The 27,634-nt window shown below is 43.8% G+C and overlaps 1 long non-coding RNA gene across 1 annotated transcript; it reads left to right on the forward strand.

Moving 5' to 3' along the window:
• Positions 1-48: 48 nt before the first annotated feature.
• Positions 49-20,050, forward strand: LOC125699296 (uncharacterized). Its single transcript, XR_007379512.1, has 4 exons — positions 49-247; positions 6,368-6,426; positions 18,639-18,715; positions 20,027-20,050. It is a non-coding gene; the product is annotated as an uncharacterized LOC125699296 (long non-coding RNA).
• Positions 20,051-27,634: the final 7,584 nt, after the last annotated feature.

The following is a 27,634-nucleotide window of genomic DNA, read 5'->3' on the forward strand; positions in this document are numbered from 1 at the left end:
GCCGGGCGGCCGCGCTGCCTCGGCCCTTCTCCGCGGGCGGGGCCGGGCGGGCCCGCGGGTCTGGGGCGAGCTCGGGGCGCCGCGCCCCTGCGGCCGTCAGCGGGGTCTGAAGGGTAAAGCGGGGTGGGAGGCCTGCGCGCGGTCCCCCCGGAAAGTTACCGGCCGGGGGATCCCGAGCCGGGGAAGCCGCCGGGATGCTGCTTTCCGAGAGGGAGCCGGCGAGGAGGTTCCGCGTAGCTGTGTGTAGGTGCGAGCTGCCTGCCGGTCATGTCCTCCTCCGATCTGCGGTTCAGCGACGGGATTGAAAATAGATGGATTTGTGAAACGGCAGGGGAGAGCGGTCCTGCGCGGGTGGGAGCGCGGCGCCGGGCGGCAGCGCGGCTGGGGTGGCTGGGTGGGCGCCGCGCGGCGGTGCCGGTGGTGGCGATGGCGGTGACCTTGGACAGTGAACCTGAGCTGCTGGGGCAGCTGGGGCGCAGCGGGGCCAAGGTGTCACGTCTGGGAGTTGGGTTGCAAACTGTGCGGTAAGTGCGCAGACGGGGCCTCTTGCACTCTCTGCTGGCTGTCTTCCATCCTAAATTATTGAGAGGCTTCTCCTTCACGAGGGTGCAGTGGAATAAACAGCCTGGTAATGGCAGAACCCGGGTGAGCAGGTAACCCCGGAGCATCCTGTGCAGTGGTAGCTGGCTGTGACCGCGTGGCTGTGAACTGACCTGTAGGAGCCCGGCAGTGGGACCCGGTGATGCCCAGCAGGCCTGACTGTTGTGCTGGCATCCCTGCCATTGTCCTTAACAAAGCGCTGCACGCATACGGTGCTAACTGCGTGTCGTATCTGCCACCCTCTACATAGTTGCAGGTGTGTCTTATAAATAATCTATGACATTTATCCTTTGTCCAGACTAGCAGAAATACATTACGCTTAGTCTGATGCCTGGCAATCAATTATTCCAATTAAGTAGGTGTTATATTAAAGTATTGATTAGGGACCCGATCCTGTAGGTAGTGCTTTGCTGATGAATGGAGTGTTTGGCTGAGAGTTTTGAGATCTGACTTCATGCAGTTCTGTTGTAACAGCAAAATGAAGTGCACACAGTACAGCTTTTTGGGGAACTGCATTCATTCTGCTTGGGAGTTCAGAGGCAGAATAGAACACATTCCTTCCACAAAAACCTTCACTTCAGCTACTGTCATATTCTTCCTGTGATCAGAATGCATGGGTTGTAACAGCATGAGGAAGTCAGGCTAACTGGGGCAGGTGTGTTGAGTTACAGACCAGGAATTTAAGCTTGTCCTGATGTCTGTGGCTATGGTAGGTGAGCAGGAGAGTGCTGTGGGCTGGCTCTGCTTCAAGACACTTTTCCTGCTGCATTGGCAGAACAGAGTAAGCAAATGGGGATTCTCTTTCTGCCCAGCTCGTGTTATGATAAAGGCATAAAATGGGTGATCTTGGCACCAAGCCCTGAGTCCTGGCTCTAGGTGTGGTGTTGGGGAGTTGCTGCCTCTCACCTTGAAGGGTTTGTGGTCAGGTTTTGTTCGGTTCTGTCTCCATTACTACCAAAGCATTATTGGAAATTTGAAATGGTATCTTGAAGCTACTATTTCTTGAGTTAATTTTTGTGTTTAGGAGGTTTGTTGGTTTTTTGTTTTTTTGTTTTTTTTCTTTCCCTTCTTTCTTTGTCTCTAATGAAACAGAAGGCACCATGAATCCCTTTTGTTTACTTCTTTGTTTCTGCTCTTGACTGCCTAATAATGTGAGCAGATAGTGTGTGGCTCTGGATGCAGTCTGGTTTTAGTTAGTGACTATTGTGAAGTTAGGAGGAAGAGCAAAAATCAGACAGCCTTGATTTGAGAGGGTAGATTAAGGAACTGGGGAAAACAAAAATATTCAGGAGTTTGTAAGAAGAGTGCACTTAAGTGCATGAGTTGTAACAGTGAAAGTTTTTCATGTATTTATCGAAAATGAAATTTCTTCTTCCTTTAAAACATGCTAAAGCCAATGCAAGGTTTACTGAAGGGAGCCATTGGTCTTAGCAGGTATGCCAACTCGTGCACTGGCTGGGTAAGGAAACACCCCCACACACAGTGCTGGCTCTGGCAGTACTGGCAGCTGCTTGTGGTCAAACCTGTTGGCTGCCTTGGAGTACAGACTGGCATGTAGTTAATGGGATTATATACAGCATTCTTTAAAATTGGTGGAGTTCCTAACCTTTGTTTAGTCATAAACAGTGTCTGGTTTTGGAATTTTTACTGTGAAAGACTGAAAGGCATTAGGAAGAGAGTGAAATTTAATTATGAAACTGCTTTTGGTGCTCAGATGCATTTAAAATCTTTCCCATATAAATTATTTCTCTCAGTGATTTGGAGCCTGATATTTATAGTAATGTCATCCGAATGCATTAGAAAAAAACAGCATTTCCCCAATCCTGCCAATTATGTGTAAAAAATCATGTTTTTTTAATATTGTTTATTACTGGAAAGTTCATCTTACACTGCGACTTTATTCCTCTCTCATAAAATAGCACAGAGAAAAATGAAGAGAACATATGGTGTCTTCTATCAGTCAGTCATCATTACTGCTTCTTCACACTGTGTCATCACCCCACAAATAGCAAATGAGTGTGAATTTCTCCCTGCAGAAAGAGAAAGGAGCGAACTGGTTAGTGCAGCCAAGTAAAGAAAAATTAATAAATATTACAATAACCATCAACTGGAAGGTTATATAAAATATTAAAGACAATGAGAATGCAGAGGGGGAAAAAAGAAACTAAACTGCCAAACAATCATATCAAACCTGCAAATGTTGATCTGGAGCAGGACTCCTGACTTTCTCTTGATTTGATAACCAAGCTTGAAATATTGATGGGACACAGTCTCTCTTGCCCATTTTTTATGAATGATTCTGTGCTATTTGAGGTGCTCAAATAGACAGTGCTCAGATAAGAACTGTGAGGAGTGTAATGTAATAGTTTGTCTCTGGGGCATCCATAAAATCCTGCATTTCCTCCTTAAGCAGACATCTAGGAAAAATATAATTTTATTTAATTCCCTGATGTTCCTATTACACTTCTGGTGTAAAGGTTGCAATTCAAATCTTTATCTGCAAAGCCTTTCTGCCATGCTTAAATCTCCTGCAAAGAGATATATGACAAAGCAGCCTTGGAGATAGCTGCCATAGGAAATTAATAAGCCCCAATTGCAAACATCCATCCCAGCTTTGAAAGGGATATTTCAGAATCTAACCCCCTAGAAGCAGCAAAGGCAGTTGAGGATTGTGGGTGAAAAAACATGCATATACAGGCAGGAGAATGGGATGGTGTCTGCTGGGGATTGTGAAAGAGGAAGAAGCACAATGGTAGTAATGCTTGGGTACAAGAAAACAGGGTTAATGTTTGGTCTCTGAGAGTAAGAGCAAATCTGGGGGAATTTCTTATAGTTCCTTTTTTTTTAAATGTTTCCATGCACTCTTCCTTTGGAGGAGAAACACCTGTGTGTGTAGCACCTGAAATACAGGTGTGGCAAGGCTCACAGGGGAGCCAGTATCTTTGTTAGCCTGAGCAATGCCAATTGGGCAAACTATTGAGTATATAAGGAGTTCTTTGGGAACAAATAAAAATCTCAGGAAAAATTCTGGAAACCTCAAAAGACAGAGTTGAAAGACAAGTATGAGATCATATGGTTCATCCTTTGGTAGCAGCAGCTAATTGTCCTCTAGAGACAGAGGACATCAGATATTTCATAAAATACAGCCAAAAGGCCAAGAAGGATCAGTGTGGTTTAGACAGAGAAGCCTGAGAAGCATTTGATTTAGTCCAAGTGAAAGCAGCCAGACTTACCAGCCTGAAAATCCAAAGATCTTGCTCAAAAGTACTGTTCAGGAGTGGAGTCAATAGGCTGGGGTAACCAGCTGGGCACTGCAGCCTTTGTCACAGCAGGCACATGCTGGCGAGGGGCACAGAGGGGTTCCTTCAGCAGGATGCACAAAGGTGTGTGGAGGCACTTCCCATGAGAGCAGGTAAAAGCAGAAGTATCTGAAGTGTTTTACTGTCCTTGCATTGTTCATCCCATGTAATTTCCTTTGGCCCTTTGAAGGACTAAATCAAAGGGTTCGTTGTGTAGGATAACAGTGCTCTCCAAGGCATAATTTGTTGTGAGTGGAATGATTTCACGTTCTAACTTAGATCTCCACTGGCTGTATTCAGATCCCATCCAGTTCTGGCATTGCGAGCTTGGGTCTCCATAGGAATTGTCAGCTGGCCTGGATAGATCTGCTTTGTCATTTCCAGAGACAGTTAGTCAGGGACAGAATTTGTATGCACCTTCTTGTTGTCTGTGTTTGGGCAAGAAATTGAACCCTGATCTATCAGTATGGTGATGGACTTCGCTGTGCAAGCAGATGAGATGACCCTGAGCATATTTTTTCAAGTGGATGAGTGGAATGAATCATACTGGGAAGATAAATTGGAGAAAAACATGCTTAATGCTTGCCAGCAAAAGTGATCCTCTGCACCTACTGGGATCATTCTATCACTGAAGTGAAGCCACCACTCTTTCATAGGTGACACTAACAAGTTCCTTTTTAGGTTGCAAGGAACAGGGGCAGATCTCTTGACACCTGGATTCGTTCTTCTTGATTTTTATGTGCTCTGTAAGTCAGTGGAATGAGTCAGCAGAGGAGGCACAGAGCAGGCATGAGTCTGCTTCTGAAGAAAGTCTGAGGACCGGCCTAAGCAAAATAACCAGAATACAATAAATAATGCTTTTCCTATCTCAGGTTCAGTTTTGTTCCTGCTTCCCTTACCATCGCCCTTCTCTCCCCTCCGCCTGCCCTGCCTTCTGCTCTTTGCTGGAGGGAAACCCCTCTGCCAGGAGCGTGCCCCTGCACTGTGCCTCCAGCGCACACATGTGCCTCTGCCCAGCTTTCCCTTGTAGCCCTTCTCTTTTCTTTTGTTGCTTCTTTCATTTCTCTCTCATGTTACTAGTACTATAAGTAGAACATAGTTCTACTTATGTTGCTGTTGGTTTTTTTTTTTTTTTTACATATAATTAAGGAATTGATTTTGCACATGGCTCATGTGGGGGGCCGAGTCTGTGAAAGAAGCCAATATTTCTTGTTCTTCCTTCTACCATTCTTTTGCATCTGTCATGCTGTTTTCAATAAACAATTAAAATAAGTACAAGTATTGCAGCCAACTGGGATTTCACCTAGTCTGCTTGCTTGAACGTCTGTTGTGTGAGATGGGAATGTCTTGCTCTGGAACTGTTACACAATATGCGGTTTCATTACATGACACCGTTCCTCATGTACGTTCACTAGCTAAAATAACAAGAGGAGAAAAAATGGGGTGAAGTGGAAGCCGTGGATTTAGTTCAGGTTTTGCATCATCTCATTGGCTGGGTTTTGTTTGCAAACCCAAGGGTGCTTGAGATTCAGGTCACTTCTCTCAATCCCCCTGCAGTGGTAGGCGTGTGTGTGAATGCATCAGAGAGGAGAGATAAATGACTCACATTATGATCCATCTTTATTTCAAACAGTGCTCAGCAAAAGTGAGAGGGTGGCTTTTGTGTTGCAAACCTCATTGATTTAATTTTTATTTTGCAGAGCCAGGTGTGGTTGGGGTAGAGAAGCTATACAGGCATCTTAACACTGAGATGCTGAGAATGGCACAGACCTGTGGTTTCACTTCGGCCAACTTCTGCAAGCAAAGCTAGCAGATGAATTATGGGGAAAAAAAGTAAACTGTCTTAAGCCTCTATGTTTTTCTCTGATTCTTCCCTCAGTTTTCGTTTCTTAACAGGCATCGTCATTTTATCTTGTTATAGGTAATAGAATCTGAAGGATAAGAAGGCAAAAATCCTCACTATTGACATATGTGATTCAAACTAGCTCTCATTTCCTTTGTAAATTGGGGATTGTGGAATACTGCAGCAGATGTCTCGTCAAGTGAGGAAAGTCTGCTGTTGTCCTTTAAAAATCAGCTGCTGTCTAGGTGCACTGGCTTTCTTTACAGCTGAAACAGGGATGCTTCCAGAATCTGGCTTATGATCTTTCCTGAATTTTGAATCACAAGAGCATCTCCAAGGTCACTTTCTGGAATACCTTTGGATTTTCATCACTTCTGGCCATCTGGACTGGATGAGCGAGGTGATAGCAATGAAGTCCTTTGTGAACAACTGCCCTTGTGACAAAGGGAAGAATGCCTTTAAACATTGTAAAATGGGGAGGCAAAAGCTCAGGGCTGAATCAGGATTTCGGTTTTATTTTCAACTGAGCAATGTAACCTTTCAAATTCACAAAGCATTGTCAGTTCTTGTAATACTTTATTTAGTCTGCTTGGGTTTGATTTCTGTTTGTATTTTTATTATCCAGGGAGAAACAGATTCTGGCATCCTTTAGTCTGAACTCTCAACTCTTATTGTAAGAATAAGGTAAGTAAGAATTACTTTTGTGAGCAAGATTTAATTGTCAGGACACTTAGAGAACAACAACAACAGAATACCTGTATATTTTGATTCAAGCACTTTGTCCATTCTGGAAATAAAAGAAAGAGCACAGGCAGCTGCATTGGTATGACTGTACTAAAATAGCAGCTTGTGTTTACGTTTTAACTTTCCATTATGAGGCTGCTGTCTGTGTAGCTGGACACGCACAATCATGAGGTGGGAAATTCCTGTTTTGTGGGCCCTGTTATGGTGACCCAAACCACCAAGGCGACCTTCTGCAGCGAGTGCCAGCTTCTGGGGTGAAGGCTTATGACACTGGGAATTTCATTTTGTCATTGTAAGTGCCAGAAAAGAATGCTTAGAAATAAGAGATGCAAACAATATTTTCTCTGCCTCTCTGAGATTGATTTTCCTTACACAGTGAAAGTGGTCAGCAGCTCTTTTAATGTGCCAGCGTTAAGTCTGCTCAGCGTGGACACTTTCTTTATATCATCCAGGGCCAGATCCTGCCCTCACGTTCATTTTGGATGGTTTCTTAGTATGCCAAATGTCTCATTAGTCTGCAAGTGCGATATGATGAAGCACGAAGCAATATTTTATAGCATGGCAGACTTGAAGTACTGACTGCAGTGTGCATGCTCTCGGTCTTTTATCTAATTCATTTGCACTGATCCGTAATAAAGGTGATCCCCTGCATGGCTTCCCCAAATGCTGATGGTGAAAGTACAGTCACGTAGTGGAGATTCAAATGACCTTTTCCTTTTTAATAATTCATATCTAGTTATGAAACTGTACTCAAGGACTGGGGGAGCTCCCCTCCTCCTGCTCCCATTCCTTCCCCCTGCTTTTTTGGAGAGACTAAATAAAGATCTTAGCTTAGGTTCTCATTTTGCAAGTCAAGCGGTTTCCTAATCAGCACATCACCCAATTATTTGACCTTTTGCACCTTAAAAAAGCAATGACACAGATCGCTGATAGGAATTCAGTGATGATGTGTCAACCCTTCTTCATTAAGCCTGCCAGCTCGCTTTGCAACCTCTCCCGCTGCTGCTGTCAGAATACTGTAAACTTTGTTTGATCCCACTGGGTCCTTGAGGTTTATTTCATTAAGGAGTATAATATCTCCTAATGGAAGCTAGGTAATAGTAATACCAAGAACTAGCAAACAGGAGACTTTGTGTCAAAAGAGAATTCAATTTTAATTAATCTTTTCAAAGTAATTCAATTGAGTCTTTAGGAGGAACCTATTTCTGCTTTTTCCCCATAGTTTCCTGCACTGATTCTGCATATTTAAAATCTGTAATTCAGTATTCTGAGAGTGCATCTAAATAGAAAACAAGAGATGCATGTCAGACCACATCTTTGGAGATCTGCTTGTGCACAACAATTGAATCTTTTCGTATTAGCAGGGCTACTGCATTGTGGTGGCAGTAGGAAGAGCTTTGTTTTCTGCTGTGTCTCTTTCTCCCTCTTTCCTTCTCACAGTTTGTGTGTGTGTATGTGTGTATCTTTGTGTAGTCAAGTATAAACATACATAAGTGAAAATATATATTCTTATTCTTGCACTGGGAAGAGGATTTTCCTCTTCTGACTTTCAATTTAAATGTGAGAGACACATTCTATTGTTGCTTTCTCTGTATCCATTTAGCAGTGCAAGAAAGAATTATGTGTCAGCGTGTATGAGTGTGGTATATGTGTGTTTAGTCTCTGTCTATATCTACAGCCTACTGAGCCTGATGTAATAATTCATGCAGAGGTGACAGCCAGATTAGAAATGATCCTCTAGAAAATGGGAAACAAAAAAAAAAAACCAACCACAAAGAACATATAAACTTGTAGTATTATCCCTTTTTAGTTAGTTCGTTTCCACCCTCCCAACCAAGGCTTTCTACATTTTTATTCTGATCATCCTCAGGGATGAGATAATGATCTCTTGGTGTTGCTGATTTATTTTCTGATGTTGCTTTAATTAAAGCCCTTTTATTACACAGACAATATTGTATTGATTATGATGCGAATGTATAGCACCCTGATGTGCTCTGCCCCTGATCCTGCCCTCACTAGGCATTGGAGAGTGTGTCCTAACTGGAAGGTAGGGCAGGATACCCTTGTTTTAGGTGCGAAAGGCAGGAAGTCAGTAATCTCAGAGCAGCAGCTGTTTATTGACACGTGCTTTGCGGGTGCTGTGAAAGTGAGGGGCTGATCAGCGAAGTGTGCTGGAAAATATGGTCTGGTTTTGGGCAACACATGGCTCTGAACAGGGACCAGAGAACCCCACTCTTGTTATTGTCATCTTTGGAAGAATGGGTAATGTGCAGTCAAGTTGAGATCCCTCTGCAGAGCAGGAGCCTGATGGGAGGTGGGCTGCCCTGCTGGAGAGAGAGCAGCTGAGAGCTCTGCAGTCTGGCATCTAGTGCCCTGTTTGATTTCCATTTAGTTCTCTCCTTAGTTTTATTTAAGATTGTTTTGAGAACAGGAGGCTTCTGCATTTGGGAATTTAGCAGAGGGAGGAGAGAACACTAAGGTTATGTATTGCTCTTTCTTTAAGTATATATAGTACAACTTGAATTCAGATGCACCGCTTCCCCTCACTGCAGCAGGTAATACATCTAGCTGGAGAGCTTCAGTGGGATGGGGCAGAGCTGATAGGAGAAGTAACGAGTTGAAGGGAAGAGGGAGAAGAGAGAAATGATAGCTAGAAAAGTGGAAAAAAATAGTAAGAGTTAGGAGTAGTGAACAAGAATGAAGGAATAGAGTACATTAGGAAAAAAAAAAGAAGGGGAAACACAAAGCGACTTGAGAATGGCAGGAAATCTCATCCTTCCCATAAACTATAGCCTCCGGAAACCAAAACAAGAAATGGTGATAGAGCGTTGCCTTATGACTGGTCAAAGGAAGGAGCTAGAACAAAAGCCTGGAAGTGAAGGAGGGGGAATAAGGGGAGTGCATCTGAACATGGTGCAGCAGGGAACAGAGGTGTGGTGCTGTACTGGCACGCAGAGGTGCTGGTAGATATGTCACTGAGCACTGTACTGGATAGAAACGTGGGGCTAGGCCATCCATGAGAACTCCCAGTTTTCTGATAGATACGTTAAAAGATCTTGACTATATTGTATTTATGGGCTATTTATTTGACATGATGTAGAAATTTGCTTTTCATTAAGTGAAGAGAGAAAGTGAATCTGAGATAATAGTCTAATTTATAAAACAAAGCATCTTTTCCTTGGCATGCTTAATGAAGAAGTCAAGCTAATGCAGGAAGGCAGCAGAAGGCAGCTGCAATAAGCATCCCAGCAAGCCAGCACCATGCCCTGCACGGGGTAACAGTGGCACTAGGTCAGCAAATGGCTGTCAGTTCTTGTTTTGGGACATGTTGCAGGGGGTTGTCCCTTCCCCTCCCAAAGGTGGAATGGCAGCAGGAGGCTTTGCATTTAGGGACCGTTGACATCACATTTGTCACATTGCCCTGTCCTCACACAATCCCTCACCCTCTGTCTGCGCACACTGCCATGCCGCACCATGAATTGAGCCACAGAGTGACTAGGGGAAGGCAGAGCTGATGTCTGCCTGAAGCAGCATGAGGGATGGAGCTGTGGTAAGGAGCAGAGGTCAAGAGTTGTCATCTGCTGACAGAGCCATGTCTCTCTGGAAGCAAAACAGATCGATGCTGGTGAGGATCATGTGCTTTAATTCCTGTGAGAATGCTGGGATTTGAAAACTGGAGAAGAAGAATGAAAACTCAGGGAAGTTCATGGATGGTCCTTGGGAAGTGTGCTTAGAAGTATGCTTAGAAAAAAAGACAAACAGTGTAGAACACTAAAGAGAGCTCCCATCCTATTTGTGCAGAATCCCACTGTTTGTCTGTCCGGCTCTGGGCCCAGTACTATGTGACCATCCCAAAGGGCCAGGAGTGCTGGGCATGGTGCCTGGCTGCTGCAGCACAGGAGCGAGGCGACCAGCTGAGGTCTGACACTCAGTAAGTGAATGGAACAACAGATAAAAGGACTGAAACTAAGTGTTCTAGATCAGAACCTGTGACTGGGTGCACCCTTTTCCTGCATCAGCGTTAGTTTCTCTCTTGCTCCCTTTTTTTCCTTTCTTCAGCCAGATTTACTGTGAGTTTTCAGTACGTTCTTTAATCTTAGGGGCTGTGGTATAAAATAATTTAATTATAAGTAATTAAAATCCCCCGCCTCTGTAATTTGCCCTGCATTGACAGTGCCTGACAGATCCCTTGCTGAAGGTGCTGCAGCACAGCCCCATCACCGCACAGCCCCCAGCACATGGCACAGAGCAAACTCCCTGACAGATAGCTGTTGCTGTCCCTGCAATAGCAGTGTGGTATGAGGCTCAGCTGGGGCTCTGCCATTGCAAGCATTCCCCTGTTGCAACCGGCAGAGCTGCTGCCGAAAAGGCGAGTGAGGAAAGGAAATGATGTGAGCTCAAATGACTTGCAGGGTTTTATTTGGAAAGTCCAAAGGGACTGACTGTACAGATGCCAAGAAAAGGTTCAGCCTGGCTCTGCGTCTTTTTACCATGCAGGCAGGCAGCATGTGTGAGTGGCTTTGAAGCACGTTTCAAGTGGAAATGTCTTTGCTATTACTTGATAATTGCTGCATCATATCCCGTACTGCATTCAAATCTATGCGGTGCTTTACAGAAGGCTTTGCAAAGCATAGCACTGATGTGATGCAGCTCCATGTGTCTTGTGATGGGGAAGTACAGGGCTGGGGGCTCTTGGGGCCAGCTGCAGCCTAGGGTGATGCTCCCGAGCTTGTGTGTGATGGCTTGTGTTGAGTCATCTGTTGCCTGCTGGATGCAGGAAATAACTGACTCCAGCACGGCTGGCAAGAGAACAGGTCCAGAGAAAGCAGCCTGTGGGGCATTGCTGGAACACACTGGAACAGTCTGCCCTGAGAAATAGTGTTCTACTTTGGAGATACTCAAAACCCACCTGGTTTTCCTGTTCCAGGGATCCTGCTTCAGCAGTAGGTTGGACTTGATGACTTCCAGAGGTCCCTTCCCACCCCTGTACAATTCTGTGTTCCTGTGGTTGAATGCAGTGGGCGTGCTGCAGGATGGTTATTGCTGCTGCTGGCTGTGCAACCTACCTGCATGCCATGGCATTATTCAGAGCTTCTGGAGTTTACATTTTCTCTACCCGTATCTGTATTTTACTGAAAAGCAGCATATGAAATGTAGATTAAGATGGATCAAACCCAACCAGTTCAGGGAGCATTGACTTAGGTGTGAATGCTTGTCAAGCTTGAGGATATCTCCCTGAGCAAAGGAGAGCTGCCAAGCCAGTGAAGAAGGTTAAGCACAAGGGAGAAATGATTTCTTTGTTCAACTGCTGCCAAACGACAGATACTTAACAAAGTGTGCATCTAAACAAACATCTTTGCTATTTTTCTGGCTGTGTATTAGAGCTATTGCTCTTGAGACTAGTTTTGTTCTGAAGGACAGACGTGCCAAATTCCTTGGTAAACACCATAGGAAACTTCAGGGCTTGAAATGATTCACTAATTTCTCTCCAAGCCCCTCTGTGTCCCCCACCCAGACCCATTCCCCTGTATGTCTTGTCCCCTCAGCCCCCCAGCCACAGGGAAGCAGCAGCTCCTGCCTGTGCTGCACTGCCAGAGGCTCACGTAGATGCAGTGCCTGCGTGGAAGGGATAAATGCACCTGCACAGTCAGTGACACCAAGAGCACACCATACACTGAGTGCTCTGGACAAAAGTAGCTGCAGTGCGTTAGCAAATGGCCATATCCTGTGCTAAGTGGGCCCCAGCAAGCAAGCTTTAACTTCACCAATGGTAACAGATGCCTTGGGTTTGCATTGGCATCATCACAGGTGGAACTGGGATTTGAGAGGCTGCAATGGAAGCGTACATCTCCTGTTGGGCTGAGGGCACTTGGGCAGCCCAGAGCACTGCAGCTGGGCACCATTTTCCTCTTGCTTCATGCTTAATAACTCCGGCTTTTAGCACTTCCTCTTGTTATTGCAGTGGCTGACAGGGGACCTAGAGGAAAATCCAGTCTTATTGATACTGAAAAGGTCAGTTTTGTTGAGTGTTTCCATGGTGAAAATAATAAATTAAATATATTCAGACTTTTCAGGCTATTCAGATCTGTGGGTTGAGCTGACCAAGATTTTCCTGTGAGCTGTTTGAATGGTATCTCTTTGCACAGCTTTTATGAGCGAGGTGGATTTTTTTCACTTAGGAAAAAAAGCTTTTTCTCTTTGTTAAGATGAATTCTTCAGTCACTGCAGTGCTGTCAGTGCACAGACCGTAACTGAGACACCCACAATGGGATCTTAACGCAGCAAGGAAGGCATGTGGCAGAGTCACCCTTCCAATGCAGCCATTTCTGTCCCACTGCAAAGTTCTGCTTTGCTTCCACTTCACTCCAGTAGGTGTACTCACATTGCCTGACCCGGTGATACATGTTTGGAACAAATATTCCTTCCTTTCCCTCTGGCACATACCTCTGAGAACTTATCCATCTCCCACTGGTGTCAGTGAGGTCTCTGTGAGTCCCCAGAGGGATTTGTGCTACTAGAACCCCAACTGACGTCGGTTGATTTCTGAGGTATGATTTCTTTCTCATTTCTTAAGCACTGGGTGGTTAAGAGCTGGCCTCCTGTCAGCAGCACATGCCACAGAGAGCTACAGCCCCAGCCAGCATGTGCTGCAGTGAGGGGCTTGTCTGTGCCCTCGCCTCCTTGTGTGGCTTCTAGGATGCAGCAACCAGTGAGTATCTCATTCACTGGTTAGTTAAATGCCCAGTCCTGTTCTATGAATTTTCAAATAATTTCTCATCAGGATCACATACTTTCTACATTCCTTTTCCTCTCTGCTTGTTACTGGTGTGCCATAGACATGAAAGTAAGGTCTTCCCTTTTTCAGAGTTCATCTCCTACTACTCACTGCTAATTGGTTCTTTCTTCCTGTAATTTTGATAAAACTCCCTCAGCCCCAGGCATGGTGGTACCTACCACAGAGTTCCCTGGCTCCTGCAGTGTGTAGTTCCAGAGCTGTGGGGCTGTGCTGCACATTGGTGGTTCCCAGCAAACACCAGCACTAAGGTGATTTTGCTTTAAAATGTATTTGGCATGCAGGTTTGTACCTGGAGATACTCTCTGACTAGGCAAGTGGGTGCTGAGGAATCAGTCTTGGGCATTTTGGCTGCAATATGCTGATCCCACATGTATCTTGGAAAATGCTGCCCTGGCAGGCAAGCTACCAACCAACCTGCTCTCCTAGTATGGGCTGAGCCCAGCCTGTCTCACCCATCAGGGCCCTGAGCATGCATGTTAACTTAAGAGCAGGTTCTGTGCCCTTTGCTGCCTCTTCCTCCGGCCTTCTCCTTCTATCCCAGCTTCTTCTCCTGCTCATGTCTCTGCTCGCCCCTGTGTGACCTTAAGAGCGTGGCTTTTCTCCTGGAATCACAAGGAGCTGGGAATGTCTGAATCTTCTTTTTTTTGCTTGCAAGACACAACTGTATGTAAATTGAAGGAATTTGCATTGGTTGCTTTTTTCTTCTCTCTTTATTTCTCTCTATCTCTATTTTTTTTTAATGTGTAATATTGTAATCCTCCGTATAATATCCTCACAGTTTTTATAGTTCCCAGTCTTCCCATCTCCTTATACCTGGCAGTTTCTGCTTGCGATACAAGCCTCCATATGGCAGTGTGTGGCTGGCAGGAGGCTGTGCATCACTCCCTGTCTCTCCTGCCCTCCTACCCTCACTAGCTCTGGTGCTTTGCTCTGTAGACTCTCTCTGGTGAGTTTTTCCCACATTGCACAAATATTAAGTACTCCCAGCCTCACAGCTTTTAGCTGTTTTCGCTTCCTTCAGAGACATTCTTCAGTCTGTGCAGCTCAGACCAGTTTCATTTTGCATTCACTGCAGCATGAATTGAAGACCGAGGAACTGGAAAACAAGTAGATTGCAACTTTTGGTTATCCACTGCTGCTCTGAGTTTTTATTCACCCTGTGCTGCACACACATGTGCACATACTTGCTTAGGCATTCACGCGGTTGGGTTGTTCATTTCTCAGCACAGACAGTTTTGCTATTAACATCTACAGAAGTTTTTATTTTTGAAAACAGATGAGCACCTGCTAGCTGGTGTACATGGCTTTGTTCTGTTCCATTTCCCAGTGACTCAGAACAGAAGAGACCAAACATCTTTGTGATCAAAATGAAGACCCAGCAAGTCGCTGTTTTGGTCTTGGTTTCTTAGGGAATAGGGTGAACTCTGCAGAATTATTCATTTACTACCCAAATGAAATAAAACGAGTCCTTGCCCCTTTCTCCTACAGCATAAATCCAATCCGCTATGACAGAATTTTACTGTGATGTATGATATTGTAGGAAGCAATCATGGAAATGGGAAGAAAGAAGAAATGCTCAAAAAAATGTTACTATCAGTCATTGTGCACCTTATTGCTGAACTAGAGGGCCTGCTTTCACTCAGTAAAAATATACATGCTCCCAGGAAAGGCAACACAGCCGATAGGGGGTGGAAGGAATAGGAATTTTCTGCACCACAAGGGTAAAGAAGTGAGGAATGCGGATGGTAGGGAAGTACCACAGCTAGTGCAGGGAATCCATGGCAGAGCTGGATCTCACTGCAGCAGTGTCTTATCTGGAATATCATCTTTCCTCTTATTAATAATGAATACAATCTTTCAATAGGATTTTATGTACGTTTAAATTTAATAACTCATCCTTCAGGAAGAACTCAGTCCTGCCAGGCACTACATCCAATTTGGGTTGGCTTAGGTCTGTTGGGAACTGAGGTTGCTCCTCTTTTCCTGAATCAAGCCCTTAGTGAAGCTGGAGCTATTGACAGATTACCATTCATAGCTCTTTATTGCTTACTGTAGGTTTATTGCAGCCTCCTTTCCCGCTTAGCTCTCCTTCCCTCTCTCTGAGCAAACATAATGTACAGCCCATGTAAATATAAAACATTAAGCAATTACTGGGTTATTTCAGATGCAGCGCTAATAATACATCATTTCTGAAAACCACAGCTTCAAATGTAGGGCATGCTGTACCAGTCATCTCACACGATGCTCACTGGAAAGCGAGCTCAGCCATTACTGTTCTATCTCTGAATTATTACTCACTCACCCCAGGAAACAAAGGGGAGTCCCTGAGGTTAATGTGGTTAGTAAAGCAATTTGAGGAAGCTGAGCTTATATCTGCTTACACAGTGTACAGAAGATATTTAAACAGCAGACTTCAATCCCCCACTCTTTTCCGTCAGCTCTTACATCCGTGTCTTTCTTTTCTAATGACTGTGAGTGTTCTGCTGAAATAAGAAATGGTGAATTTGAGAATTTGCTATGTGCAAAGTCCCTAAGGCAAATTGCCTGGCACCAGCTTTCTGAGAAAAATAGGAGTTCCTTGCAGAAAATGAAGACTCCCGCATTTGTTTGACCTTCGTGCTTCACATCTCCCCATTTCTGCCCCACTCAGCCCTGGACCATGTCCTGTAAGTAGCTGGGTGCTGCCGATAGGGATGAGGGCAGGGACAGTGCCTGGCTCCCACTACCTGGCTCCAGGAGGCCATGTCTCGCATTGCCCTTCTGCATCTTGGTGCTCCGCATCTCAGCATGTGGGAAGGAAATGTGATTGCCTTCCTTACGACAGGAATGTTGCCCCAGCTGTGGCAGTAGGTCCTTCTCCATGGCAAGGGGCTTGCAGTGCTCTCAGTCTTTGATGCAAAGGACTGCTCTAAAACATTCTTTGGGGCAATAGCATCCCTACACCTCTGCCACTGGCCCTGTGAGCTGATATGAGAGTGGCAGGGCAGTAAGGGCACTTGGGATGTCAGCCTGCAGCTGCTTGGCACTGGTGCAGAGCAGCCCCTGAGATGCAGAGCTGCTGGCTGGGGATGTGGTGCTTTGCCCTAGCTCCCTTTGCAGTGCTTACAAGACGTCTGAGGGTGTTAAATTTTTTAATAAGTGCCAAAGGCACACAGATAGGGCAGTCTCAGAGAAGTTTGTGCTGCCTGTGTTGTGCCTGTTTGGTGGGTAAACAGCAGAACGAATCTCCAGAGCTGTCAATCCGAAGCCTCTACCAGCACTGAAGTCCCTGGAAAAGATGTTTTTAAAGAAAGGTACAGATGCTTTTTGCTTCTTTGGAGTAGAGAGTCAAAGACAGTTAGGATGTGCTCAAAAAAACCTCCTTACTGCTATTTATAGGCTCCCTCCCTGCACCAAATAATCTGTCTTCTGAATTTCATTTGGTAAAACATTAAAATCCCACATTGTGGGTTCTCACTGTGCAGCAGGCTCAGAGTGACTCATAGCACACTGACCTCCAAGCTCTGCAAATTGCCGTGCTCTGCACTGATTATTTCTGCTTTAACAGAGCTTGTTTTGCACAGAAGCATCGTGGTGGCCAGGCAGAGGCAGGTCTCCGTGCACCGCACAGCCCCGGCCCCCTGGGGAAGGTGCACCCAGCCTCATGCACACTGGCTGGTGTGATAGCTCTGCTCTGTGCTTCAGCTGCAATAAATGAGGTTTTACTGATGGATTTTTGGCTGGCCTTTCCCAGGCATCTGGCTTACTGCTCAGCTAGTTGTCATGGCAGTAATGGGACTGCCCATGATCTTGATAAGGGTCAGCTGGCTGACGGATTATCTTGCCCTTTCTTTTTCACTTTAAATGTGAAAAATGCACTTCTTATGTTTTCTTGAAAATAAGTGATCTGCAATTCCCATTTGGGACCCTTGGTTTTTGGATGCTCATGTGGAAATGTTGGTGGGCTATGAGGAGATTAAATCATAGGAGAGGGATGGGATTTCAGTCTTTGAACTGTATTAAATTTAGAGTATTATAGGGCATCTCATTGGTTCAGTGTCCAGATTTAATTTGTGTATGCGTAGGAATGAGCAGTGCTCACTTATCTCTGCATCATTTACCAATAACCTAAACAGCATCTATAATTATGATTCATTTATTTAGGTTTTCTCTTATGGGATTTCTTTGAGGACAGATTTGGAGAGAATGAAAAGAACATGACTTGGTTATCAGCAAGGCTTTATCCAGGCTTGCTCAGACTGCCTGTGATTCCTGTTTGATTTCAGCATGTGAGTGCAGTGGCTACAGTCTAATTCCTTATCAGCACAATAAAAATCCTCAGTTTGGATGGCCCTGGTTGTAATCTATAGCATGTTTGAATGAGGAAAAATAGCTAAACCTGGGGCATTGTGAGGAAGCTTCTTCAAGCCGTGCCTGTAATGCACTTGTCTTGTGAGCGTACAGAAGTTTCCCGTGTCGAGCCTGTGCTTTTGTTAAATTCAGAACTTCAACGCGTTTAAGAAGCACTGATCAATAGTTCTTCACATCTTTCTCTCTTTCTGATGTACAAAACTTGCTGAGCGTGGATGAGAGGCGCAGCTGTGAGTAACAGGCCTGCGATTCATTCCTCTGGGACACGCTGGCCTGGTTTGGTAAAATGAGTGTTTTTTGGAAGAAAAATTCTGATTTCTCATAGAAGCCTTAGGAAGCTGCAAAAATAAATGTTTTCAGTCCAGAACTGGAGAAAATGAAAATGTTTTCAGCTTTTCCATACAAAGGTGGACCTCCTCAGAAAGAGAGAAAAGAAAACACATTTCTAGCATTTCTTGTTCTGTACCTCACCCCTCAGACATCCTCCATGTACAGTCCCCAAGGCATTCATAAAAGAAAATTAGATGGAAAAACTTCCAGCAACCTTGTTATTTACAAAGGGAATTTTTATCAGCTCTCAGTTTGCAGAAGAAAATCTCATTCCTCCAGAAGAAGAATCCCAGATATATCTCTTTTAATGAATTTCAACCACAAGCATCGCTTTGTGATTTATTGGCCAAACTTTAGTTAAGACTCGGATATTGATAACAGTGCAAACAGAGGAGAGATTGGCAGATAACGTTTCTCACATTTTGCAGAATAAATGATAGATTCTTACTATTTATTATCCTTAAATTACTTGCCATGGCCCAAGGCTACCCTGTGCACTTAGCCAAAGCTCACTGTAGCCTACAATAATTTATGGAGTTTGCAATTTAATCTGAGAACTGTGACAGAGCAATGTACTGGTATATGAATACTGAGCATCTATAATTATGGCAGCCTCTTCAACCACAAAATTTTTTGAGACCTTGAGCAAGCTTTTGTTGGTATTTTTTGTATGTAGGACATCTGGACTAATAGCTTGTGAGCAGGGATTTGAATTTGGGTTTCCCAAACCCCAGGGAATGCTGTAGTCACAAGGTAAGTAGCTGTTTGCTTTCTCCCAATCTCTCTTGTCAGAGATATTTGAATTTGCTGCTCTTCTGAATGTGGAGAGCCAGCTGGGGTCAAAATGGTTAATTATTCCATAAATAGCACACATGGCAAAGTGAAGCTCTGCTGGGAGCTCCCTCAGCTAGGAGAGCCTGGGCACCTCCCAGTGCCACTGCCATCTCAGTGCTGGTGGAGCTCAGGCTCTTCTGTTCAGCCCACAAATGCCGTGCTGGCACTGAGATGCTGCTCAGCCAATGTTTCAGCAGAAGAGAGAAATTCACCCTTCTTGGGAAGGTAGGGGAAGTTGATTAATTGACGTTTTCTGGCAAAATATGTTTTGCCAGAAAATCCCTATTCAGTTCTAATTAGGATGCTGTATCTGGCCTGCGTGTTTTAGGCTCACAAGTCTGTTTGGAGATCAGATGGTGAATTTTTACCACTGAGAGCAATTTCCTAAAAATCTGCTTAGTATTCTGGCAGTTTGCAATATAGAAAAAAATAATAAAAAAAATTGCTTGGGGGCAGAATTTCTGCTTGGTGCACAGGGATTTGTAATGCAATAATTGCAGATGGGTGGGTAACTCATTGCACTGGAAATGTACTCCTTAATGTCTCTAGGAAGTAAGGTGAGGTGGTTTTCTATGTAAACCTTGAGTTCTTTGCCACTTTAGATGCCAGCTTCCTCTTAGTTACAAAGTTGGTGAAGTTTGTAAGGCAAAGAGAGGGGGAATGTGCACTGTTGCTTTAATCAAACCCAGCTGAAACAGCTCAGGTAGATTTCTGCTGGTTGGCAATGTTACCGTTTCTTAAAATTCATGTGGTAATTGAATCTAATGTTTGTGCTGGAAGCTGAATGCATTTCAAATGTGAATTAGACCTATGTAATGTAGAGCAGTGGTGCATAATTAAGGAATTTCATAAGTGAGATTTAGATTTGCATTATATCTGATTTTCAAGATATCTACAACTTTCTTTGCAAAATGAACCTAATTCCATTAGAAAATAGGTGCCATTTCATCACACATAATATTTGCATCGAGGAATTATGAAAATGAATGCAAAAGGGAAAACCTGGTTCATACATATTTATGCAAGCCCTATGAAGGAATTTTGCAAGGATTTGAGATGGAGAAGTGGAGAAGGTAGAACTTCATCACGAGGGTTGGTGTAGGGGCAGTGCTGTGCCCTGAGGTGAGCCACCTGATTGTCTGGTCTGGTGCTCAGCAGGACACTGGGATCAGAACTTCTCTGTGGGCCTCAAGTTTATTTTTGAGTGTACCAAATAATTTTTCTTTTCAGACCACTTTGATCCCCAGAGGAAAGGAAATATTGTTGTAGGTGATCAAGCTAAGTCTAACCCAGATGAAATCCACAATCAACACATGCTGGAGATGTGAGAGGTCTCAGCATCCGCTGCTTTCATCTCCTGTCCCTTTCCAATTGAACTGAATTACTTGCTGTTGGGAATGCTGCCGAAACCATCTGTGTGTCCCTTGATTTTCTGCTTGTTTCACACTGGATAGGTGTCTTGGTGGGCATAAAACCAGTCTGAAGACAGCTCTGAATTTCTATAATGAATAACAGCCTCTAGGAGAGCCCCATGGACAGCAGAACCCCAACTATTGGGTCTACAAAGCTGAGTGGTGTGACAGCAAAGCCTGTCATACAAAGCAGTACTGAGAGAAAGTTCAGCTTTTGCTCTGCCAAGGCTAGGAGGAATTAAATTCAGTCTCCAAAATGCTCCTAATTAGAGCCGACTGGAAGATCTGATATACTTTAGAGGTTTTGACAGTGAATGGGACTTGAATAACTTGGGGTGAGATTTTTTGTTAACTTTGACTTTCAGATTGCTCCTGGCAGCACTAGTAAGCATGTGAGCTAAGGCATTAATTTTAGTTTCAAATGTTCTCAGTTTTCCACGAGCTTTTATCCTATTTTTAAGTTTCCTCCTGTTCAGCTTGTATTACTGAGAGTATAGATGTATTAATTTTAAAATCTCCCTAGCTCTTAGGATATTTCTTAAACCATCCTCATCTGCCAACCTAAATGCAAACACAAATAATTTGCCAGTACTGCACTCGAAATGTAAAGAAAATGCTAAGAACCCAATTAGCTTTTCCCTATCACCATTAAATTTGCATGAAGGCATAAAAGTCACACTAAAAAACTTATTATTTAATTGATTGTGTAAGCTGGAGAAGTTCTTCCTAACCAGCACTCACAGAACACAATCCTCTCTTTGCACAGAGAATTATCAAAGAACAGAGAAGCAGAACAAAATGTTACTGAGTGTTCTGTAAAATGCATGTTTCACTTTGTAAGGGCTGCTGCAATAATTTTCTTCTGATTCTGACCTTTGGGAGTTTAGCATTGCAGTGTTGTGACTGGAGCTTTGGATTCAGCTGGAGACCAAAAAAAAAGACTAAAAATAAACCTAATTTGTTCTAAGACAGAAACCCAAGGACCATGTAACTCTAACATGCAATTACAGGTGTGCTCAGGTTCACTCAGCCAATTCCTATAGAAATTCAGTTGATACACTTGCAGTGTTAATTTAAAGCTAGTAGCAGGAGCTGCCAGAAGACAAATCAGGCCGGTTTCCTGCAGCTTTGTATTTCTCCAGAAGCCTTCTTCCAAATGAGTAGTTTTCTCCTACTGCTAATTCATTAATATTACAGTGTTGTGCATTGCTTTTGGAATAAGATGTGGGACTTTTTCTATGGTGAATGTTACCATTATGGCTATAAGTAGCAAAAAACAACATGGCTGTGAGACCAATGTCATAAGGTTTCTGCTAGAGATGAATTTGATGTGTTGAGATTGGGTCTCTGTGGTTTGGTGTGGCTCCTGACTTGCAAAGGCAGGGCTGGGTGTGAGACTGTGCTTTGCTGGCTTGGAGCTAGGTCGCAGTGGCTTCAACTAAATAGACAGGATTCTCACAGTGCTTCACCTTGCTGCTAGTTTGCAGGAATTGGCAGGGCTTGGGGTGGTGATGAAGAACTCCCTGCTATTGCCTGGGCTTCATGAAATTGTGGGGTAAGCTGAGCTAGCAGAAAGGCTTTGGGCTGAACTGCAATCCTAAGGATGTAAAACTAGATGATAAGAGGTGAGCATTAACTGATAGATCTCCAGGAAGGGAGCATTTTAAGTACAATTGCACAGGACTGTATGACCCTGAAATCTGATTAAGAACAAATAAAATTATATTGCTGGGCAGACAGAACTTCTCTGAGATCACTTTAAGCCCTTGCCTAGGGCAATTTATCAGTATTCAGTATGATGACCTCTCTGATAATATTGCAATCACCCAAATGTACAAAATCTTGTTGTGTTTTTTAATCCTTAAAGTAGGATGTTATTCATTATTTTTCCCCTTGATTGATTGGCACATTTTGAACTGAACTCCTCAGGAGTTGGCACTCCCTAATTGTTGTATGCTGATCTTGGCTATGCCTTTCTTATCACATGGTTGATTATTTGACGTCTGAAGTACTGGCATGAGCACCTGTTAAACTACTTTCAGATTATATGTGTGTTTTTGGCTTTTTCCTTTAACAAAAAAATCATCTTCACACTGTCTGTTAACTAGCTCAGCCGTCTCTCTCTCTGTGCTTTCCAGTGGAGGAGCTCACTAGGTGCTGCCAATGTCCCCTCTGGAGGAGTTCCCAGCCCAGCCCATGTGGGCACAGGGGCCAGTCTTTAAGACTTCCAGTGTCTCTTTCAGTGTTTAATAGTTCACTGTTCTGAGAGTTAGAACATTTTTTTTTCTGATATCTAACATGAATCACTTTTGCTGCCATTAAAACATACTGCCTCCTATTTTATCTACCATAGACAAAGAAAGCATTTGATTTCTTGTGGCTCAGCAAGAACGCATGAGGCTAAACAAAACTGTTCATTCATAGTGTCCTTGTAGGCCCATTTCCTGGACCGTGACCTTTCTTGCTGCTCTCCTTCAGACTCCAGTCAATTGTCCAAGTCTCTCCTGAGAAACTGACTTCGTTTCTCTGACAGAAGCCTTGTCAGCCTTGGGAAGAATTGCTCTGCACAACTTGCAGACTGTCCCTTTATTTACGCGTACGTTTGCCTCTTTCAAAATTGTGGCATTCTTGATTCACACTCTGTAATTTACTATAATTGTTAGATCCTTTTCTAAAGAACCTCTAACTAATCAATTTTTCCTGGCTGTATTTGCGCTGTTGATTATTTTTGCATGCTCTAATTGAAATGCACCCCATTGTTTGTGCTAGGTCTCCAGCCTGTTAGGACCATTTGCAATTCTGATCCTCTCCTTACACGCATATGCAGTTCATTCTATTTGGGGGTCATTTGCAAATGTACAGAGAATACTCTGTATTCTGTCTTCAGAGGACTAATACAGCATTCAACAAAACTGGCTCAGGACAAATCCACAAGGAATACCTTTGTTCTGTGCATCCTTCCACTTTGACAGTAAACAATCGATAACTCCTCCCCAGCTTTAGTCACCTTGTCTGTCGTGCATCCACCTACAGCAGTTGTGTTTACATTGTGTATCTCTGGCACGTATAAAAACATCATGTGAAATGGTGTCAGAGACTCACTAGGTGAAGTATGACATCTGCCCTTCTCCCTTATTCACAAGGTCTGTTGCAAAATTAAATTAGATTGTTTTTGACATTACTTTTACGTGACAAATTCATCTGTAGTGCTGTTCATCTCTTTCGTGTCTTCCATGGGCTTACAAATCACTTGTTTATTCATTCCAGTATTCTTGGCTGCCCTTTAATTCCCTAGCTCTGCCTTCCTCTCCTGTGTTAAACACAGTCACTGTCGTTCTCCGATTGTCCTGTGCCTCCTCCATGACTTCTAGAAGGTTAACTCCTTCCCAGGGGCTCCTAATGACGTCCCTGACTGGTTCAGCCTAATAACCTACGGGCTCTATACCTCAAGAACTAATTGGCTGAAGCAGCTAGGAAGATTTAACTTACTGAAGTACCCTTGAGACTTTAAAACATTTTTTTCTTCCCTTAATGTAGATGGTGATAGATACTTCCATCAGAGGTCTTAACTGTTAGTTATCTATACAGAGTTGACCTTTTGATGGAGATTATTGCTGGAAAGAAAGCCTTGCGATCATCAGCATTCATAACTGCAGAGCTGCTTGATGGCACTCTTCCTGGATTTCACCTTGTTATTCAGTTACACTCACAATTTCTTAGTTGTACCATGTTTTATGATTTCTGTTCACTGACTTTGTCCCAGCCAACTCTGCGCTTTGTTAATGTCTGCCCTGACAGAGTCAGGAGCTTCATAGAGCCCGTCATGCCAAAGGAGAGGGTCCAACCTGTGGTGTGGTCAGCCAGAGGTCTGCTATGAACGGCCCCTCTGCTCACCCAGAGCTGCTCAGTGGCCAAAAAGTGTTCTAAGTCTCTGCTGAGTCAGTGTAGACTAATTAGATCATCTGACCCTCATTTTACCATTTAGAAGACAGAAGCAACTGGTAAATATCACAGACAATCCTTGTCTTCATGTGTAACTACACTATTGCATTTCTGCCTCTCTTGGCTGTGTACAATGGAGCCAAAGAAAAGCAGCCGGGAGGAAACAGCAGACAGTGAAAGTCCTCCGGCCCAAGTGCTCATTGTGATGTATGGAAGAATTGTGTTAATTTATATGAAGTGGCTTTTGCTAGGGCTGCTTCTGCTTGAATTTGATTTTGAAAAGAAAAAACTATTCTTCCTTCTTACTGCAGACTTCATAATGCCTTTTGTATTCTTTGGGCAGGTCACTCGGTACCTGAAGCATCCTGCAGCTTCCCTGCTGCAGATAAATACTGCCTTTTGTTTCCACTTGCCCAGGCCTGACCCCTGTTTGCCTTGCCATCCTCATCTGTCCCATGTCTCAATTTTCGTGGGATCAGCTGGTGAACGAGGAAACCGTTGTGGAGGATTTAAAGGAGACAATCTTGTGTTTGTTGACATTCTCCTCTTTGGACTCTGACAGTGGTTTAGTGTTTTGGTCCAGTTCTGCCCCATTTCAGCCTGATTAATCTTCCTTTCATCGGACTTGCAGTGGGAGTCCTCTCACCCTCAGCATGGAGCCCTTGCATTCCTAGGGGTCCCAGTCCCCATCCTCCCTGAGTACTGATGGTGCTGGGGAAGTTCAGCCTGAAGGACGTGAGCCCCCCTCAGGGTTACAGCTGATTCCCACAAGAGCCTGCCCTTTTGTATCCCAAGAGTGCCACGGTCCTTTGGATCAACTCTTTACAGGACAACCCAGAGCTCAGCACTGGACCATTGTGACTCAGTACTGATATGAGGCAGGAGGGAGGCTGATCTTGGTCCACCAAGCGTGGCCTCCTTGGGGAGGCTCTGCCTGCAGCAGCTGCCCCCGGTCAGAGTGTGGTTGGCTGCAGCCGGACATGACTCCTCCCTGGGGCAGTGTCATCTCCTCTCTTTGGGAAATACAATTTTCTTCCTCCTCTGGACTTCCCAGCTCTTTTGACCAAGATCCAACCCCCAGGTCTTGACTTCTGCTTCACTACTTTATTACAACTTGGTACCTAAGTGGAAAAAAACTAATAAACCCTTCACAGCTAATAAAGCATTGCCGCTCTCACTCTGCTTTTCTCCCTGTACCACTGTTGTATCTTCTTTACTTGTAACCCCTCCACCTCTCTTTCTATATTATTACTCCTCTCATACTTGTCACTCACCCATTTTAAGACTTTTCTGAACCTGACAGATCTGGTAAATGAGAATTGGATTCCTAGTAATTAGATAAAGTTCTGACTCCTGTGTGAAGACAGGGTTAAAAAGGTCAATCCCAGGTAGTTTTGAAGGAAACTCATAGGAGCTAATGTATAAATCAGAATTTGAAGTCAAGTTTCTTCATATTTACAGTTTTTAAAAATGAAAGAACATGGAAATGTTAACGTGCCCTGAGAGATGATAATTTTCAATCTGGTATTTTTTAACATATTATGAGTGCATGAACACTACTTTTGTATTTGAAATGTGATGTTCGTTGGAAAAGGAGTGAGGCATTTATTTATGTGCCTGAAGAGAACTAACAGGGAAGATTTAATAAAGAGAAGGTATTTCTAAGATGTATATTTGAGATAGATTTTTTATATAGACATTTATACAGGCACCCTGAAACATCCCTTCACCTCCAGGTCTGTGCACATGGACACAAATATACCTGCACACATTTACTGAAGAGGCGTTTTCTCCTATTGCTTTGTTTTAATATTGCACATCAATATTTTTGTCACTATTTTGTTTTTCATTACCTCTTTAAAGCTGATGTTAACTAGTAAATTAGATCCAAAACCACCCATAAAAACTGTCAGTGACTGGCGTAGAATAGCTTGGTTATTGAATGGAAATAACCACAACTATTGCAGCAATAGCATTGGCAATAGAGTAATAAAACTAAGCACATCTCTCGAGGGCTCTACATACTGAATGATCTAAGCCTTGTAAATCTTCTGCCATGCAGCAAAATACCAGTATAACTCATCTACAATAGACAAACTAAGGTAGAGAATGTGAGTCAGTCTCCAAGAGTCAAAGCAGACCCTCAGCAGATGTGGAAGACAGCTGAGGGTCAATGGTTGGCTGCATCGCATGGATGCGCAGGGTCTGCACATTGCAGAAGCTTCATCTGAGGTGAATGAGTGCTGCACACTGAAGCAGAGGTGGGAAGCTGCAAAGGGACGGCTGCTTGGCAGAGCCTCTGCTCCACAGTCTGTGCAGCCTGGCAGCAGAACAGCCAGCCCATCGTGAAACCTAGGCTTTGCCTGCACAGGTATCTGCATCAGTAATGTCAGAGGAATAGATATCATTGTAAGTCTTTGATAGATGACTACAGCAAATAAGGGGCAGATAAGATGCTGTGATAAAAAGATAAATAGGTTACACAAGATGCACTAGAAAGAAAACATGTTAGCTTTATCAATCACACTGAGGAGCTATGTCATAGAAAACTTTGCTCTTTGCCAGAGGGGCTAATGGGAAGTATCTCAGATCAGGAGAGCAGGACAGTGGTAAATTAGAAGCTACATTTCAGGAGAGCTGCTAGGATTACAGGACACTGTTATCGTTCCATCAGCACAGCACTTAGAGCTGGCTGGTGTCTATCCTTCCATTCTTGTCAGAGACTTCAGTTTACAGAAGAACAGAAATGTTCACAAAGGACTTGGGGTTCCCAAAAACGCCTCCTGGTGATATTGGTGCTCTGTGGAGTAGATCCGAGATCTTGATTGTTTTCACTGTCAGTGCTGTGTGCTGCTTCATCTCCCTGCACCAGATATCACACCTCACACTGGAAAAGTAGTGTCGGGGATTTCATCTGCTTCCAGGCTAAAGAGTGCTTTGCACAGCTCCATCCGTAAGGCAGAGGAGTAAGAATGTGGGCAGGATCCTTATCTGCAGGGATGTGGGGGCAGACAAGCCAGGAGCCAAGTGGGGGTGTTGTCAGGATTTCTGCAATTCCCTCTGGTGCTGCTGTGTTTCATCCTGTTTTATAATCTTCTTGAGCTAAATGACACATTGATAAACTGTCGAGGATAAATAGTGTTTTCCAGACGTTACCAGACAGTGGGGACTTTTTCAATGATCCTTTGTCACTGGTTAAGATCAAAAAGGTTTGTAACCACTGAAATGGGAGGAAGAAAAAGCTTCTTGATATTGCAGAGAGCATTTAGGTATTGTATTGTTTAGTTAACGTGTTTTGACAGATGTGGTTTCAAGATGCATAAAAATCTAAAAAAAATACCTATATAAACCTCATCAGCTGAGGATTGGAATTTAAATTTACTTCTCACTGAATGGCACTATTGTGTTGTTCCATGAAGCCAGTGGAAAGGCATAGCTGTAACAGTGCCTGGATTTAAGACACTGTATACCAGGTGGACTTGCA

The sequence above is a fragment of the Lagopus muta genome, chromosome 12 (assembly GCF_023343835.1).
Source record: "Lagopus muta isolate bLagMut1 chromosome 12, bLagMut1 primary, whole genome shotgun sequence".
Taxonomy (NCBI): Eukaryota; Metazoa; Chordata; class Aves; order Galliformes; family Phasianidae; genus Lagopus; species Lagopus muta.